The sequence below is a fragment of the Mus pahari genome, chromosome 6, assembly GCF_900095145.1.
Source record: "Mus pahari chromosome 6, PAHARI_EIJ_v1.1, whole genome shotgun sequence".
In the NCBI taxonomy this organism is placed as follows: Eukaryota; Metazoa; Chordata; class Mammalia; order Rodentia; family Muridae; genus Mus; species Mus pahari.
In genome coordinates, this window is record NC_034595.1 from 85379059 (window position 1) to 85390749 (window position 11691).

The following is an 11691-nucleotide window of genomic DNA, read 5'->3' on the forward strand; positions in this document are numbered from 1 at the left end:
ACTATGTAGCTGAGGCTCCTGACCCTCTTGCCTTCAACCTCCTACCTGCTATGATTAAAAATGTCTGCCACCACTGCCAGCATCATATACATTTATTTGTATACATTGTTTGTATCACACACACAGATACAAAAACACACATATGCATACACATACACACATATGCACACATACACACACACACACACACACACACACACACACACCACACCCCTCAAGTTTTTGGATGCAGAAATTGGAGATTAGAGAAGTTAGAGGCTACACTGCTTTTCATTCATTTCCTTGGAGAGCCAGGACCAGAGCCAGATCCCAGACACCCTGAGCCTTGGACTTACATTGTCACCCGACCACCTGGTTCCCTACTCACTGGAGACCTGGCCCTTCCTGGCTTTCCTCTGGGCGGAGTGGTTCTGATCTCCCACTTTGTCTCTGACATCGACTCTCTCGGCCTTGCATCAGCCTGAAGTCCCTCATCAATTCGGCATAATTGGAGCCTCATCCCTCGGGTCTCCCGGGAAGGGGAAGCAGACAGTGACTAATGTTGTGGAGACCCGGCCGCATCTCCCGGCGCCTGTGCCTCTCTGTGGGCTGATGCTGGGTGCAGTCACATGGGGACCCTATCTGCTGTGTCCTCTCTCCTACCTGGAAAGCTGTCTGACTTCACTGAGTCAAACTGGCAGAACTTAAAGGGAATAATATAGTGTTCGCTCGCTAATCCTGACCCGGTTTTATAAAAATAATTAATTTATTATTAATTGTTATTAATAATTAATTAATTGATAATAAGGAATCCAGGCTGGGGAGGTACCTCGGAGGTTAAAGCACTTGCTTCAGAAGCCTGTGGACGGGAGTTCAAAGCCCCAGAAACATAAATGCTGGGAAGGTGTGGCAACTGCCTGCAATTCTAGCCTTGGAAGGCAGAGATGTGGAATCCTTTGATCATGCTGCCTAGCAAGCCTGTATCAGTGAGCTCTGGGTTTGATTGAGAGAGCCTGCCTCAATGGAGGGCTGTCAAAGATAAGGCCTGCCTTTGCTCTTGAGCCTCCACCTTTGCACATACGTGCAGCCACACGTATGCAAAAGCATGCATATGCACACCCGTGTACACGTAAGGAAGAACTAGAAAGAAGAAAAAGAATGAGAGGCTTAGTCACGAAGGTTCGGCAGCACAGCTGTGGACGAGAGCCTTCATGCCCTGACCGCACCGGGATGGTGCTAAACGGAGGGCTGCGGGGACAGGCAAGGACTGGCAAGTGAACTAAGTGATGTTCACGTTGTGGGAAAGAGTCACACCCAGCACAAACTGATGGAAAGCAGGGGACACTGGACTCAATAAGCAGAGACTAAGTCCCGGAGCACTGGGGGCAGAGGAGCGATCAGCCCTCGATCCCCACTTGCTAGCTGTGTGCTCTTAGAAAACTTCCTTCAGGCCTAATACAGAGCTGAGGGCAGAAGTCCAAGGTGATCCTTGACTTCATAGCGACCATCATGGTAGGGAGAGCATGATGGCTGGAGGGGGTGGGGGTGGGGGCTCCAGCATGGCTCCTTCACCCCTTGGGGGGGATCTGGAAGTAGGAGAGAGCTTGGGCCTGAATTGGTAGTAGGTGTCACCTGCAAAGGCCTGCCTCCCATACATCCAGAAGTTCCCACAACTCCTCTAAACAGGAGCCTGCAGGAGGACATTTTACATTCAAGCCACAGCAGTGACTAAGGTGTGCTCGGTTCACATGGAAGGGCGGCTGTGTGAGTTTTCCTTAGAGCACAGGCCCTCCCGTCCCAGAGTGGAAGGTGTGATTATGGACTGTGGATAGATGAGGGTCGGGTGTCAGTACTCCGCTGGGTTCTTTTTGGGATCCCCATAGAATAGAAGATGGTGTTCGGGGCCTGCTAGTCACAACAAAATAGAGATTCAATCTAGTCTAAGCAAAAAGTGGATTTATTGGCAAGGGAAATCCTTAGCAGGGCTGTTGACTCTCCACACGGAGGCAAGGTCCTAGCCAGCAGCCCCAAGCTCCAGCATCCTTTTAGACCACTAGAGGAGGGCCTTGGCTATGCACTCTGCCAGGGACCAGATTATTGGACCCACAGAGATAAACTGATGCCATGTGTCTCCCTCTTAGACTTGTCCCGGGGATAGGAGATGGGTCCTGAGACTGGCTATGCCTGCCACCACCTACCCTTATACCACATTGGGCTGTGTTTGTAAGCCAGGTCACATAGGAAGGCAGGACCTGGGTCCTCCCAAGGACTGCCGGGTGCTCCATTCCCAGGGGCTCCCTTCTGAGACTTGGGGTGCACCATTCCCAAGGGTTCCCTTCTGAGACTTGGCCTCTTCACCTGTGGAGGCTTGCATACATGTCTGTCTCACTTTGTGGAGAAGCTTCCAGAACCTTTGACCCCTTCCATGCCCTTCCACACTTTATAGCCGACATTCATTTGTGGACATACTGACACGCCTTTGATTTATGTGACAATATTTTATTTTCAAGACTGGGTTTCTTTGTGTAGCCCTGGCTGCCCTGAAACTAGCTATGTAGATCTTGACTGACCTCAAACACAGAGATCCGCCTGGCTCTGCCTCCTGAATGGTGGGATTTAAAGTGTGTGCCATCACCTGGCTAAGGATATTTATAAGATTTATTTATTTTATGTATATGAGTACACTGTAGGGCTGGTGAGATGGCTCAGTGGGTAAGAGCACCTGACTGCTCTTCCGAAGGTCTGGAGTTCAAATCCCAGCAACCACATGGTGGCTCATAACCATCCGTAACAAGATCTGACGCCCTCTTCTGGAGTGTCTGAAGATAGCTACAGTGTACTTACATATAATAAATAAATAAATCTAAAAAAAAAACAAAAAAACAAAAAACATGAGTACACTGTAGCTGTCTTCAGATACACCAGAAGAGAGCATCAGATCTCACTGCAGTTGTGAGCCACCATGTGGTTGCTGGGAATTGAACTTGGGACCTCTAGGAAGAGCAGTCAGTGCTCTTAACCGCTGAGCCACCTCTCCAGCCCAGGACATGTATTCTAAATGCCAGATACTGATACAGACTTGCATTCTTTTTAGGATTTTATTTTTATTATCTTTACTTGTGAGTCTGTATAGATGGCTGTGCATGCAGAAACCCTTAGACTCCCTGAAAAAGGATGTCAGATTCTCCTGCATTCAGACATAAAGGTCATTGTGAGCCATGCAACATGGGTGCTGGGAACTGAACCCAGGTCCTCTGTAAGAGCAGCAAACCCCTTCTCCAGCCAGCAGATTATTATGGTTTTTAACCATTACTGTGAAGTAATGCCTGCCAAGCAGACGCCTCCACTTCTGCTCTGAACCTCAGAGCTGGGAATCAAGAACGATCCACAGTGGAGAGGGGAGTCAGAAGCCTGGTGACTGTCGGGGACAGAGTGGAGGTCAGCAACGGTGGTGAGCATCAGAAAGCAAGCAAGGGCTGGCTAGGTCTTGCAGAAACCATCTGATTTTTCTATTCTATTCAGTGCTTTGACGGGGGTGGGGGGGAAGCTTCCACTATCAAAATGTCCCTTGTGTCCGTGGCTTTCCCAGGCTGCCCTTCTGTGAGGCACAGATCAACTGGGACTCAGGTGATAACTCCCAGACTCTTAACTGATAGGACAATGTTTCCTTGAGGCGGGCAGATTCCAGACTGACTCTACCCTCAGCTGCTGCCTGAGCAGATGCTCCGCCCATCTCTTGTCTCCCACACACAGCGTTCCTTTCCTCCCTGGGGTGCAGATCTGGGTGGTGAGGGTAGAGACGGGCAGCCTTCAACTTTGTCACCGTGCTCCGGACTCCCTGTTTGAAAAACAAGTGAGGCCGGGCATGGCGGCGCATGCCTTTAATCCCAGCACTTGGGAGGCAGAGACAGGCGGATTTCTGAGTTCGAGGCCAGCCTGGTCTACAAAGTGAGTTCCAGGACAGCCAGGGCCATAGAGAGAAACCCTGCCTCACCAGGTCACAGCCTGGAGCTGCAGAGCTTGGAAGACTCCTCCCTAAACTGATCTAGGAGACAGACCAGAGCCACACCCCCAGGTCCTTGTGGAAAAGCCCCAGGGAACTATGTCTTCACCATTTTGCGTCTCTGCCTGGCGTCCCTATTTTTCCTTGTTTTGGGTTTTTGTCTTGGCCCCCCTTGCTCCCCTCTTGTATTTCACAGCTCCCACCCCATCTCTTCATTTGTGACAATCAGCTGCCCTCCCTTCAGCTCAGCCTGCAGTACCATAATAACACAGGCTAGGAGGCAGAAACAGCCACCGAAGTCCACTGCTGGCAAGATTGGGAAGGCCAAACTCAAGCCTAATTGAAATCCAGTGTGATGGCGCATACCTCTGAACCCAGCACTGAGAGGCAGAGGCAGGCAGATCTCTGAGTTCGAGGCCAGCCTGGTCTACAAAAGCAAGTTCGAGGACAGCCAGGGCTACACACACACACACACACACACACACACACACACACACACACACTAAACAAACTCCCACAAAGTGATACTTACTGAGCTGGCTCCCCGTGGGTTACCCAGCTTGGATGGCTGCCACCTTGCTGCCGCCTGCTATCATGATAGAAGGACAGATGTCTTCCACTGAGTTATAACTCATATCCCTGCCTCTTCCTACAAGGACACTAATCAATCATGGGGTCTGTACCCATGATCTTGTCTTCACCAAACTGCTCCCCCAAAGCCCCACCCCTGATTGTCATATCATTTCGTGTTATAACATTGTAGTTTCAACATGTTTGTTTGTTTGTTTGCTTTGAAGCAGGGTTTCATCTAGCCCAGGCTGGTCTTGAACTTGATATATAGCTAAGATCAACTTTGAACTTCTGATCCTCCTGTGTCTATCCCCTGAGCACTGGGGTCACATTACCTTGCCCAATTTATACAGTGCTGTGGACCAAACGCAGAGGGCCAACCATGCTAGGCAAGCCCTCCCTCAAGCAGCTATACCTCTAGCTTCATGTGTGGATCTTAGGGGAAGACACTCCATCATAACAGAGGCTTACTACAGAAAAATTTAAAGCATGGCGGCTCTCTCTCTCTCTCTCTCACACACACACACACACATCACACACACACACACACACACACACACACACACACACTTCTAGCATGTGAGAGGCCAGCCTGGGGTACATGGTGACTTCCTGGCAAATCTGGGATACCAAAGGAAACAAAGAGAATTGGGTTTGGGTTGACAGCTCAGGGGTTAGTAGCATTTGCTGCTCTTGCAGGGGACCTGGGTTCGGTTCCCAGCACCCACAGTGGGCTGTTCTCAACTCTCTATGACTCCATCACCAGGAGTTCTGAGGTCTGCTTCTAGACTCTGCCTGAATTTGCACATACATGGTGCATATAAGTAGGCACATACATGGTGCACATAAACAGGCACACACATGTACACATAAAGAAAAAGTTTATTAAAATAAAATACTATAGTGAAGCTGGGCTTAGCTGCACAGGCCTGTGACATCTCAGCTGCATGGGAGTCAGAGGCAGAAGGATTCCAGGTTCAAGTCCAGCCTGGGCTACTTATGGGATGGCTGGGGATGTGTCCAGAGATAAATGGTCCTTCCTAATGTGAAGGCCTCTAGGTTAAGTCTCTGGGACTGTACCTCATCCCTGAGTATACTCTGTGTGTGTGTGTGTGTGTGTGTGTGTGTGTGTGTCTGTGCATGTCTGTGTCTGTCTGTGCGTGTCTGTGTGTCTTGTCTGTGTGTGTCTGTGTGTGTGTGTGTGTCTGTGTGTGTGTGTCTGTGTGTGTGTGTCTGTGTGTATGTGCACGTGTGTGCGTGTGTGTGTGTGTGTGTGGTATCTTTCATATATACATACAGATACTGCAGCTTCTAATTACTCCCTTCCAGAAGAGCCCCAGGAGAGAGATTTCAAAAGGAATTCAATAAGAAATGAAATCTCAATCTCAGCATATTGGAATTTACTGGCTACCTCCCAAGAAGGCTCGGAGGCATAAACAAATTGATCTCTATACCTGAAAAGAAGGGGCTTCAGCCACACCCCTAGATTGTCCTACAAAGCCAGAATGCTAGTTTACTTAAAAAGTGGGTTGGTAGCGTGGAGACCAGAAAGAGAACCCCTTTTCTGCCCTGTGGAAGAAAGGGAAGACTGAGTGACAATATGGAGCGAGGGGGAGGGTAAAATAGCATTAACATTAAGTTACAGCTATCAGGGCAATGGGACTGGAGATGCAGCTCAAGTCAGAGCACTTGCCTGGATGAACAACTGCAGTCATGGGTTTGATGCTCAATGAAGCAAAAGAGAGAGAGAGAGAGAGAGAGAGAGAGAGAGAGAGAGAGAGAGAGAGCGCCATGGGGGGCTGGGGAGATGACTTATTCAGAAAAGTGCTTGCTATGCAAGCTGAGTTCCTCCACCCCACCCTCACCCCACTCCCTATCTCCCCTATAAAAAAGCTGAGTGTGGTGGCAGATGCCTGCTTGTAATCTCAGCCTGGAGATGGAGACAGGATTCCCTGGCCAGTGAGCCTAGCCTACGTGGCAAGCTTCTGGCTAATGCAAAGAACCCCACCTCGAAACACAAGGTCAGTGGCATCGAGGAGCATCCAAAGTTGACCTCTGACCTCCACAGACTCATGCACGTGTACACACATGCATCAAACATGCATACACATATACAAGTAAAAGGGGAAGAGATCAGGCAAAGACTCTACTGACTGTGGTCATGGCAGTCCCAAACCATTGCTGCCAGGGACAGATGCAGAGGCTTGGGGGTCAGGGTACCACTCCCTCTGCAGTGCTTCAAAGGGGCATCCTATATTGGTCTCTTACCATTGCTGGGCTTCTGTGGTTTGCTAACTTCTGTTCCATACACACACTGCTCCTTCAGGCATATGATTGTTTGGCGATAAAGCTTTTTAGCCTGTCTCCTAGCACTTGTACCCAAATCCCAGTTCGGTAGGTTCCCAAGGACCAATCACTCTCAGAACTTCGTGCCAAACAGGACCTGGTCAAATATGTATTACCCAGGGAGTTTATAGTGTTTACCAGAGTTTTAAGAAGAGATTTCTATTTGATAGCAGGGAATGCTTGCCACCCTCCCACTCTCCACCGCCCACCGTGCCAGGCTAAGTGTGATTCCCATCTAATCCCCACTGAGGCCAAGCCTGGGCAAGCTGAGGAAACATCCTCCCTAAACTGACTTGGAAAATCTCTTGCCTGGACTAGTCAGTGTTTGTGCTGTGGGCAAGCCTTTCTTATCCTTTGGTCTTTCTGGAGGAAGGGCAGAAGAAACGCAAACAACATATGCCACATGGAAGGGTGGAATGGTTCTGCCCAGAGGCTGAGCCAGGCACAGACTCCAGTCACTTGCTTTCTTTTCTTGGTCTCTTGGCTCTTTTCATGCTGAAATTACCTCGTGAACGAGCATCTCCTGCCCCATCTCATGTACCCACAGTACATCAGAGCTCTACCTTCTGTAGAAACCCTTCCTTCCCAAGGTACCTTGCGTCTGTTCTTCCCTCTATTCCTGCAGAGTCCAGAGCCTGTAGGTTCCCTAGAGGTTCTTGGATTGTTATTCATCAAAGGTGGCATGCATCAGTGATTCCCATTGTCTTAGTCACTGTTCTATTGCTGTGAAAAGACAGAGGCTCTTAGCTGGGACTTGCTTACAGAGGTTTAGTCCATCATCATGGTGGGGAGCATGGCGGCACACAGGCAGACATGGTGCTGTAGAAGGAGCTGAGAGTGCTACATCCAGATCCACAGACAGCAGGGAGAGAGAGAGACACTAGGCCTACCTCGAGCATCTGAAGCATCAGAGCCCACCCTCAGTGACATGCTTCCTTCAAGTCTTGAAGTGAAAACCCAAGGGTTCTTTGGAAAGTCAGTTGTGTTAGATGGTGTTTTCCTGAAGTGGACACAGGTGAAAGACTAAGGCAGGCAGACCCATGAAGGAACGCTTAGCTGAAGCAGACACGGGAGAGAGAATGTACTGCTGAAGCACGTGAAAGGACATGGGATGAAGGATTCTTTGCTAGCAACACGCATGTATTGGTCCGCCTTACAGTGCATAGTTGAGCTGCATTTGTCGGGACTCCATAGACAGGAAAGCACTACAAACCGTCTGGTGCTGTGCTGCCGTTTCTTGCTGCTTCCCAGGCCTTGGGCTGATTGGCAGAGGGATGTCAGCTGAGACAGATAGATGTAAGTGCTGAGGCCAGACCCGTTGGGGGACATGTGATGTGTGGAGGGTATAAATAGGTCTCAAACGACAGGCACTGATCTTGGCTTGCTTACAGAGCTACCTGTGCAACGCTTGTGGGGTTCACGAGTTGGCTGATCTTCAATCCACTGAGAGAGGCACAGCCAAGAACCCCTGGCTTCCCTCCTGGTCCCTCCTGCTGACTCAGGGCAGAGGCTGGGGCCTGGCTGTGACTTCGAGGTCATGTCACCGCAGCTGATTCCTATCCTTCTCCTGACTCTCGCTCACTGGACTGCTGGTGTATCTGTGAAGTGTTGTTGAGTGGATCAAGCTGCCGCTGCTAATCTGTGAACTGAACTGCTGACTTCCAGACAACACAGATGGGAGTTGCTCCAAAGAACCTTTCTAAACAGGTCCCCTCCCCCCTCTCCCCGTAGCCTTTTTCCCCCCACTACCTCTGGTGGGTAGTGGGCTCAAAGGGAGGCTAAAGGGTTTAAGAACCATCATTGAAAATAGGTTTTGAAAAAATTAAAGTTATACTTACTCCTACAAGGTCACACCTCCTCATCTTCAAAGTAGTGCCACTCCCTGGTAACTAAGTATTCAAATATATGAGTCTGTGTGTGCCATTTTTATTCAAACCACAACACCAATACGTGGGAGGTTGAGGCTGGAGGATTGGGTGAGTCTGAGGCCAATCTGGGCTATAGAATGGCTCCATGTCTCAAAATACAAATCGTCAAAGAATCCATTACATCCAAGGACATAACAAGTGATGTGTGCTAAATCTGTCAGGGAGGCCTTGCTATGGTGTAAGAAACCAGTCTTTATGGAACAGAGAAAGCCTGCGTTGGGGAGTTAGGCAGGCCTGTGTTCAAATCCTGCCTCTGGACTATTTGTTTTGTTTTGGGCTTATTTCTTTCTTCTGTTTGTTGTTGTTGTTGTTGTTTTATTTTGTGAGACAGGGTTTCTCTGTGTAGCCCTGGCTGTGCTGAACTCTCTCTATAGATCAGGCTGGCCTCGAACTCACAGAAATGGCTGCCTCTGTCTCCCAAGTGCTCGGATTAAAGGCATGTGCCGGCCGGGTGTGGTGGCTCACACCTTTAATCCCAGCACTCGGGAGGCAGAGGCAGGTGGATTTCTGAGTTCGAGGCCAGCCCGGTCTACAAAGTGAGTTCCAGGACAGCCAGGATATACAGAGAAACCCTGTCTCGAAAAACCAAAAAAAAAAAAAAAAAAAAAAGGCATGTGCCACAGCCAGCCAGCTTCTTTAAGTGTATTTATTTATTTATTTATTTACTTTCGAGACAGGGTTTCTCTGTGTAGCCCTGGCTGTCCTGGAACTCACTCTGTAGACCAGGCTGGCCTCGAACTCAGAAATCCGCCTGCCTCTGCCTCCCAAGTGCTGGGATTAAAGGCGTGTGCCACCACGCCCGTCTTATTTATTTATTTATTTATTTATTTATTTATTTATTTATTTATTTATGTGAGCGTATAGGTGCCGTGGCATGAACATGTAGGTTGGAGGACAACTTGGGGGAGTAAGTTCTCTCCTCCCATCATGGAGGTGCCAGGCACTGAACTCTGGCTGTCAGACTTGGCGGCAAGCCCCTTCACCAGTAAGCCATACCATTGTCCCCAGGGTTCATTCTTGAAGACCATATTTCTCTCTCCTCCTTGCCTAATAAAGGAGTGGTCTTAAATCCACTGATTGCAAAAAAAAAAAAAAAAAAAAAAAACCTGGATTGCTTCAACACTTGATCTATTTTCAGCTCTCCACCGCTTGCTTAAAATAAGGAGCTCATTGCTATTCTGCCCACGGCCGCATCTAACTCAGAACTGGACTGGGAATTGAATTCATTTCTCTCTCTTTTGCTAAATATCATTTTTATCTTGGCTCAGTCTGTGAATCTTTAGATGACTGCATCTGCTTCAGCAGTCCATGCCTGGGCTTAAGGGGACAAGTGATAAAGGACCCTCCCGAACTCCGCATGACCTGTCTGTCTTCCAGAGGAAGTCTCCCACACACAGAGCAGCCGTCCTCCAAGCTACCAAGAACATTTCTCTTTTTCTCCCTCTCCCCTCCTCCTCCTTCTCCTCCTTCTTCCTCCTCTTCTTCCTCATCCTGGGTGACAGATGGGAGCCTTCAGACTTTCGCCACTCCCCAGACTTCAGACTCTCTCTCTTTGAAAGAAGAAAATGAGCGAATGGTGAGGGCAAGCTTCTCCATTGGCAGTCTGCTACCTGCACATTAAAAGAGACTCCTAGGCCTTTAAGCCCAGCATTCGGGAGGCAGAGGCAGACAGACCACTGTGAGTTCAAAGTCAGCTAAGGCTGCCTGATGAGACTGTCCCAAAGAAACAAAAACAAAAAGCAGGGCTGGGTCGGGTGGTGGTTTCATAGCCACTGTGAAGACCTGAGTTTGATGCCCAGAAACCAGGGGTGATGGTGTGTGCCGACGAGCCTAGTACTGGTGGTGAGACGTGGATGGTGGGCTTCACTGGCCAGTCAGCTTGGCCTACTCGGAAAGTTCCAGACCAGTGAGAAGCTCTCAAAACTCAGGTGCCTAAGGGACACCTGAGGACACCTGCACATGCACGTGCTAGGCCCTGGGACTCTCTGGCAGGGGCCAGAGAGGAGGCTCTTGATTCCTGAAAGGAATGATGTCCTGCTTTCTCGTCAGGCTGAAGTTCTTGCTTTCTCTTATCTCCTGCCCTAGCCCTCTGTCCTCCCGCAGACCCCTCCCCCATGCCTGTCCTTAGCACCCTGGGGTGCTGTCCTGGGATCAGCATCAGTGTCATCATTTCATAAGCAAATGAACCCCAACCCCCAACCCCACACACAAAGGGAGTCATCAGGCCAGGGCCACTTTAGGATGCCAGGCTCCCCTGAGGACAGCTGGGGGCCGGAGGTGTCTTTCAACTGCCTCGATATTTTAATCATTATGAATTTTCCCTCTTCAGTTAGCCGCTGCGCACCCATGAACAGAAGTCCCCAAACCCTGCTGCTGCAGGCTTTGCCGACAAGGAAAGACAGCAGAGAAAAAGCATGAAGTCCCTACTCTGCGGTTGGGACGCTGAGGGAGGCCAGGAAGAGTAGATGAATCTGAGAGTCAAGATGGAACGCCAGGCTCCCTCTGCCTCACCCCGAACTGCTTTCCAGCCTTGGAAGCAGATAGCAGTGGCCAGCTAGGGGAGCCAGCCAGGAGACAGCCCCTGAAGAGACTCAGTCCTTGGCCAACACAGAACCTATTGTCTATTGGTCACCTGAATCTGTTACTGTCTTTCTGAGCTGGTCTATAAAATGGAAACACCTCTATCTCCCATTTCCAGGAATCAGGTGTAGTAGCCCAGGGGTAGAGAGCTTAAGAGCTCTCTGAAGAGTAGAAACACCCAGTGTTTCTACTGTAAGCTGGGACAGATCCGTGAGCCCAGGCTAACCTCTGTAAGCTGGGACAGATCCGTGAGCACAGGCTAACCTCTGTAAGCTGGGACAGATC